This window comes from Cibotium barometz, chromosome 47 (genome assembly GCF_041138505.1).
Source record: "Cibotium barometz isolate CiBa-2024 chromosome 47, ASM4113850v1, whole genome shotgun sequence".
NCBI lineage: Eukaryota > Viridiplantae > Streptophyta > Polypodiopsida > Cyatheales > Cibotiaceae > Cibotium > Cibotium barometz.
Genome location: NC_141092.1, coordinates 19,964,177 through 19,970,176, shown reverse-complemented (window position 1 = coordinate 19,970,176; position 6,000 = coordinate 19,964,177).

Genomic DNA, 6,000 nt, shown 5'->3' with positions numbered 1-6,000 from the left:
ACTTGATGAAATCAAAAATTATCTTTATCAGCTTGTAGAGCACCCTTGAAAACCCCTAGGGCCAAGAGGAATTAGAGCAATGTCTTTTGTGTAAGTGTAGATCTGCAGTTCTCTTCAAAAAACTAGCGCTGGCGAATTCGCGAAAATTGGCAGCTCCAGGAGGCGGTTGGCGATTCGCATTGATGGGCTGGAGCATAGGACTTGTGGCTATGTGTGGTAAAAGGCTTGAAGGCTATTGTTAAGCCTGGAGGGAGATCAAGCCCCTCCACTAGCTGGGGGTACAGAAGCTCTTTGAATGAAGAAAGATGTTTAAAAAACTTGATTATCTACTAATCTTGATTAGTTAGGTGATTAGCAAGATAATGGGCTCATAAATTTGATGGATTCTAAGCTAAGCTCTGATACCATGTTAAATTTGCAGCAATGTGATGAGCTATGGTAGATCAAATGCTAGAATCAACATCATTAGAAAAGAGATTAGACGATAATTAAGACATGATTAGTGAGCAATTAACTAATAGCCTAATGTAGGCATGGATAATCAAGAACCAGCAAATTCTCATCAGGCCAATGCCTCAATTTATAGAGTTTACATCCAAGAATCTAATCCCATTGATCTCTCCTTGATTCACTCCACCTCTTTTGCTTGATTCACTCCACCTCTTTTGCTTGATTCTCTCCACCTCTTCCCACAATATCTCCACACCTCCTAAATCTTCTCATGCTACCCTTTTTTCTCTCCTAGTAGATACTTCTCACCTTTTCACAGCTTCTCTCTAAGGGCTTGTTCTCGCACACACCCTATTCACTTGTATATTTCAACACCTCCCCTTAAGTGAATACTCCTAGCACACCTGGACCCTATATCAAGTTTCCCTCTTACTTGGTAGTCCGCGACGAGTGCCTCAAGTCCCTAAACTCATAGTCCTTGACACACTCTCTCTCTATGTGTCCAAGGCTACTACAAGTGCCCTTGACCTTGACTAAAGTGCTCACACATACATCTACCACATGGCCTACATCATCAGTGGCTTAGAGGTGGTTTTACTCTGTTGGGGCAGGTTACATTGGGTTGTGGGGTTTCTCTCTCTCTCTCTCTCTCTCTCTCTCTCTCTCTCTCTCTCTCTCTCTCTGTGAAAAGATGATCTGACTCCACTTCCTTAGGAGCCTCCATGAAGTTTGCCAACGTCCTTCCTTCTCCACTGGGTTTGCTGTAGTAGTCTCTTGCCATGTGTCCTGGCTTCCCACAGTTATGGCAAGTGAAGGTCCTTCCTCCTAGTCTGCCTCTTCCTCGTCCTCGTCCTCAAGAGAATCCTCCTCGGGTGAAGAATGCTTTTTCTCCTCCAGTTGTTGAGTCCAGCAATTTCTTCTCTTTGACCCTGGTCTCTTGCTCTAGTAGAGCTCCTTCTATCTTTTGTAACTCAATTCAGGTACATTCTTTAATGTTGCTACAATGTTTTCATATTCACCTTTGTCCACACTCTTCAGAAGCACTGCTAGTGCCTCATCATCTTCTATCTTCTTGCCAATGGCTACCAGTTGTTGCTTAATGCCTTTATATTTGTTCAAGTGTGTGATTAAAGGTTCACTCTCCTTCATATCCAGTTTGTAGAATTGCATTAACAGATTTATCTTTGAATTTTTTGCTTGAGTGCCAAATAATTTATTGAGTTCATCTCATGCATCTTTTGCCCATTGTATCCCTGTGATGTGATGAATGATTTCATCATTTAGACTGAGTGCGATGAGTTCTAATGCTTTCTCATTCCTGCTCTTTCACTCATTTTCCCCACTCACCTCTGGGCATTCATCTCTTCCTTCAACTAGCCCCCACAGATTTTTCCTCATGAGCAAATACATGATTTTTGTTTGCCATCATGTATAAAACTACTCCCCATTAAATTTGGCTATGTCCTTGTGCCGTACTCATGATGATGTGAAGGGGGTCTTACCTCTTGATCCAATTTCAAGATTCAAGGGCAGTGTCTACCCTTTGACAACTCAATCTGGTGTTTAGGTGATGATTATTACAATAGATTTATCAGCATAAATTCACCAGAAATTACATTAAACCAAGGGTAACAAATCTGTAATGAATGGTTGGAGTATCAAACCATCTCCGAATTGCAATCTGAAGCTATATAGGTATCTATATCAGATACCCAAGAGTTAATTTGAACCCTCAATTGCACCAAAACATAGTGATTAGTACTGATTAATCATTGATTAGCAAAATAATCATTTGTTTTGTGAGCAAAAAATAGAGTCTGTAGGGAGTCCAGATCTGGGGCCTTAGAGTTCAAATGAGCTAAACCCCTTTCAAAGCCATCAATAGCAATTAGTCTAGTAGATGATTAAGCCAAAAAATTAGTCCAGATCTGGGGCCTTAGAGTTCAAATGAGCTCAACCCCTTTCAAGGCCATCAATAGGAATTAGTCTAGTAGAGGATTAAGCCAAGAAACACAAGATTTGACCAAACATTGAATGCTTAATCTCTGTTTTACCAAAGTCACCTGTAGCTTGGATCTTACTGTAGGCTTGATGAAATCAAAAACTGTCCTTACCAGCTTGTAGAGCACCCTTGAAAACCCCTAGGGCCAAGAGGAATTAGAGCAATGTCTTCTGTGTAAGTGTAGATCTGCAGTTCTCTTCAGAAAACTAGCACTGGCGAATTCGCAAAAATTGGCAGCTCCAACAGGCGGTTTGGCGATTCGCGTCGATGGGCTGGAGCATAGGGCTTGTGGCTATGTGTGGCAAAAGGCTTGAAGGCTATTGTTAAGCCTGGAGGGAGATCAAGCCCCTCCACAAGCTGGGGGTACAGAAGCTCTTTGAATGAAGAAAGAGGTTAAAAAACTTGATTATCTACTAATCTTGATTAGTTAGGTGAATAGCAAGACAATGGGCTCATAAATTTGATGGATTGTAAGCTAAGCTCTGATACCATGTTAAATTTGGAGCAATGTGATGAGCTATAGTGGATCAAATGCTAGAATCAACATCATTGAAAAAGAGATTAGATGATAATTAAGACGTGATTAGTGAGCAATTAACTAATAGCTTAATGTAGGCATGGATAATGAAAAACCAGCAAATTCTCATCAGGCCAATGCCTCAATTTATAAAGTTTACATCCAAGCATTCACTCCACCTCTTTTGCTTGATTCTCTCCAGCTCTTCCCACAATATCTCCACACCTCCTAAATCTTCTCATGCTACCGTTTATTCTCTCCCACTAGATACTTCTCACCTTTTCATAGCTTCTCTCTAAGGGCTTGTTCCCGCACACACCCTATTCACTTGTATATTTCAACACCTCCCCTTAAGTGAAGTGCCTCAAGTCCCTAAACTCATAGTCCTTGACACTCTCTCTCTCTATATCGAAGGCTACCGTGACGTTGACTAAAGTGCTCACACATACATCTACCACATGGCCTACATCATCGGTGGCTCAGAGGTGGTTTTACTCTGTTGGGGCAGGTTACATTGGGTTGGGGGGTCTCTCTCTCTCTCTCTCTCTCTCTCTCTCTCTCTCTCTCTGAAAAGATGATCTGACTCCACTTCCTTAGGAGCCTCCATGAAGTTGCCGATGTCGTTCCTTCTCCACTGGGTTTGTTGTAGCAGTCTCTTGCCATGTGTCCTGGCTTCCCACAGTTATGGCAAGTGAAGGTCCTTCCTCTTACTCTGCCTCTTCCTCGTCCTCGTCCTCGTCCTTGAGAGAATTCTCCTCGGGTGAAGAATGCTTTTTCTTCTCCAGTTGTTGAGTCCAGCAATTTCTTCTCTTTGACCCTGGTCTCTTGCTCTAGTAGAGCTCCTTCTATCTTGTGTAACTTCAATTCAGGTACATTCTTTAATAATGCTACTACAACAGATTTATCAGCATAAATTCACGAGAAATTACATTAAACCAAGGGTAACATATCTGTAATGAATGGTTGGAGTATCAAACCATCTCCGAATTGTAATCTGAAGTTATATAGGGATCTGTATCAGATACCCAAGGGTTAATTTGAACCCTCAATTGCACCAAAACATAGTGATTAGTACTGATTAATCATTGATTAGCAAAATAATCATTTGTTTTGTGTGCAAAAAATAGAGTCTGCAGGGGGGCCTTAGAGTTCAAATGAGCTCAACCCCTTTCAAGGCCATCAATAGCAATTAGTCTAGTAGAGGATTAAGCCAATAAATTAGTCCAGATCTGGGGCCTTAGAGTTCAAATGAGCTCAACCCCTTTCAAGGCCATCAAAAGGAATTAGTCTAGTAGAGGATTAAGCCAAGAAACACAAGATTTGACCAAACATTGAATGCTTAATCTCTGTTTTACCAAAGTCGCTTGTAGATTTGATGTAGAGCTTGGATCTTACTGTAGGCTTGATGAAATCAAAAACTGTCTTTACCAGCTTGTAGAGCACCCTTGAAAACCCCTAGGGCCAAGAGGAATTAGAGCAATGTCTTGTGTGTGAGTGTAGATCTGCAGTTCTCTTCAGAAAACTAGCGCTGGCGAATTCCCAAAAATTGCAGCTCCAAGAGGCGGTTTGGCGATTCGCGTTGATGGGCTGGAGCATAGGGCTTGTGGCTATGTGTGGCAAAAGGCTTGAAGGCTATTGTTAAGCCTGGAGGGAGATCAAGCCCCTCCACCAGCTGGGGGTACAGAAGCTCTTTGAATGAAGAAAGAGGTTAAAAAAACTTGATTATCTACTAATCTTGATTAGTTAGGTGATTAGCAAGATAATGGGCTCATAAATTTGATGGATTCTAAGCTAAGCTCTGATACCATGTTAAATTTGGAGCAATGTGATGAGCTATGGTGGATCAAATGCTAGAATCAATATCATTAGAAAAGAGATTAGACGATAATTAAGACGTGATTAGTGAGCAATTAACTAATAGCTTAATGTAGGCATGGATAATCAAAAACTAGCAAATTCTCATCAGGCCAATGCCTCAACTTATAGAGTTTACATCCAAGCATCTAATCCCACTGATCTCTCCTTGATTCACTCCACCTCTTTTGCTTGATTCTCTCCACCTCTTCCCACAATATCTCCACACCTCCTAAATCTTCTCATGCTACCCTTTATTCTCTCCCAGTAGATACTTCTCACCTTTTCACAGCTTCTCTCTAAGGGCTTGTTCCCGCACACACCCTATTCACTTGTATATTTCAACACCTCCCCTCCTAGCACACCTGGACCCTATATCAAGTTTCTCTCTAAGGGCTTGTTCCCGCACACACCCTATTCACTTGTATATTTCAACACCTCCCCTTAAGTGAGTACTCCTAGCACACCTGGACCCTATATCAAGTTTCCCTCTTACTTGGTAGTCCGCGACTAGTGCCTCAAGTCCCTAAACTCATAGTCCTTGACACTCTCTCTGTCTATGTGTCCAAGGCTACTACAAGTGTCCGTGACCTTGACTAAAGTGCTCACACATACATCTACCACATGGCCTACATCATCGGTGGCTCAGAGGTGGTTTTACTCTGTTGGGACAGGTTACATTGGGTTGTGGGGTTTCTCTCTCTCTCTCTCTCTCTCTCTCTCAGAAAAGATGATCTGACTCCACTTCCTTAGGAGCCTCCATGAAGTTTGCCGATGTCGTTCCTTCTCCACTCGGTGTGCTGTAGAAGTCTCTTGGCATGTGTCCTGGCTTCCCACAGTTATGGCAAGTGAAGGTCCTTCCTCCCACTCTGCCACTTCCTCGTCCTCGTCCTCGAGAGAATCCTTCTCGGGTGAAGAATGCTTTTTCTTCTCCAATTGTTGAGTCCAGTAATTTCTTGTCTTTGACCTTGGTCTCTTGCTCTAGTAGAGCTCCTTCTATCTTGTGTAACTCTATCTTCTTGCCAATGGCTACCAGTTGTTGCTTAATGCCTTTATATTTGTTCAAGTGTGTGATTAAAGGTTCACTCTCCTTCATATCCACTTTGTAGAATTGCATTAACAGATTTATCTTTGAATTTTTTGCTTGAGTGCCAAATAATTTATTGAGTTCATCTCA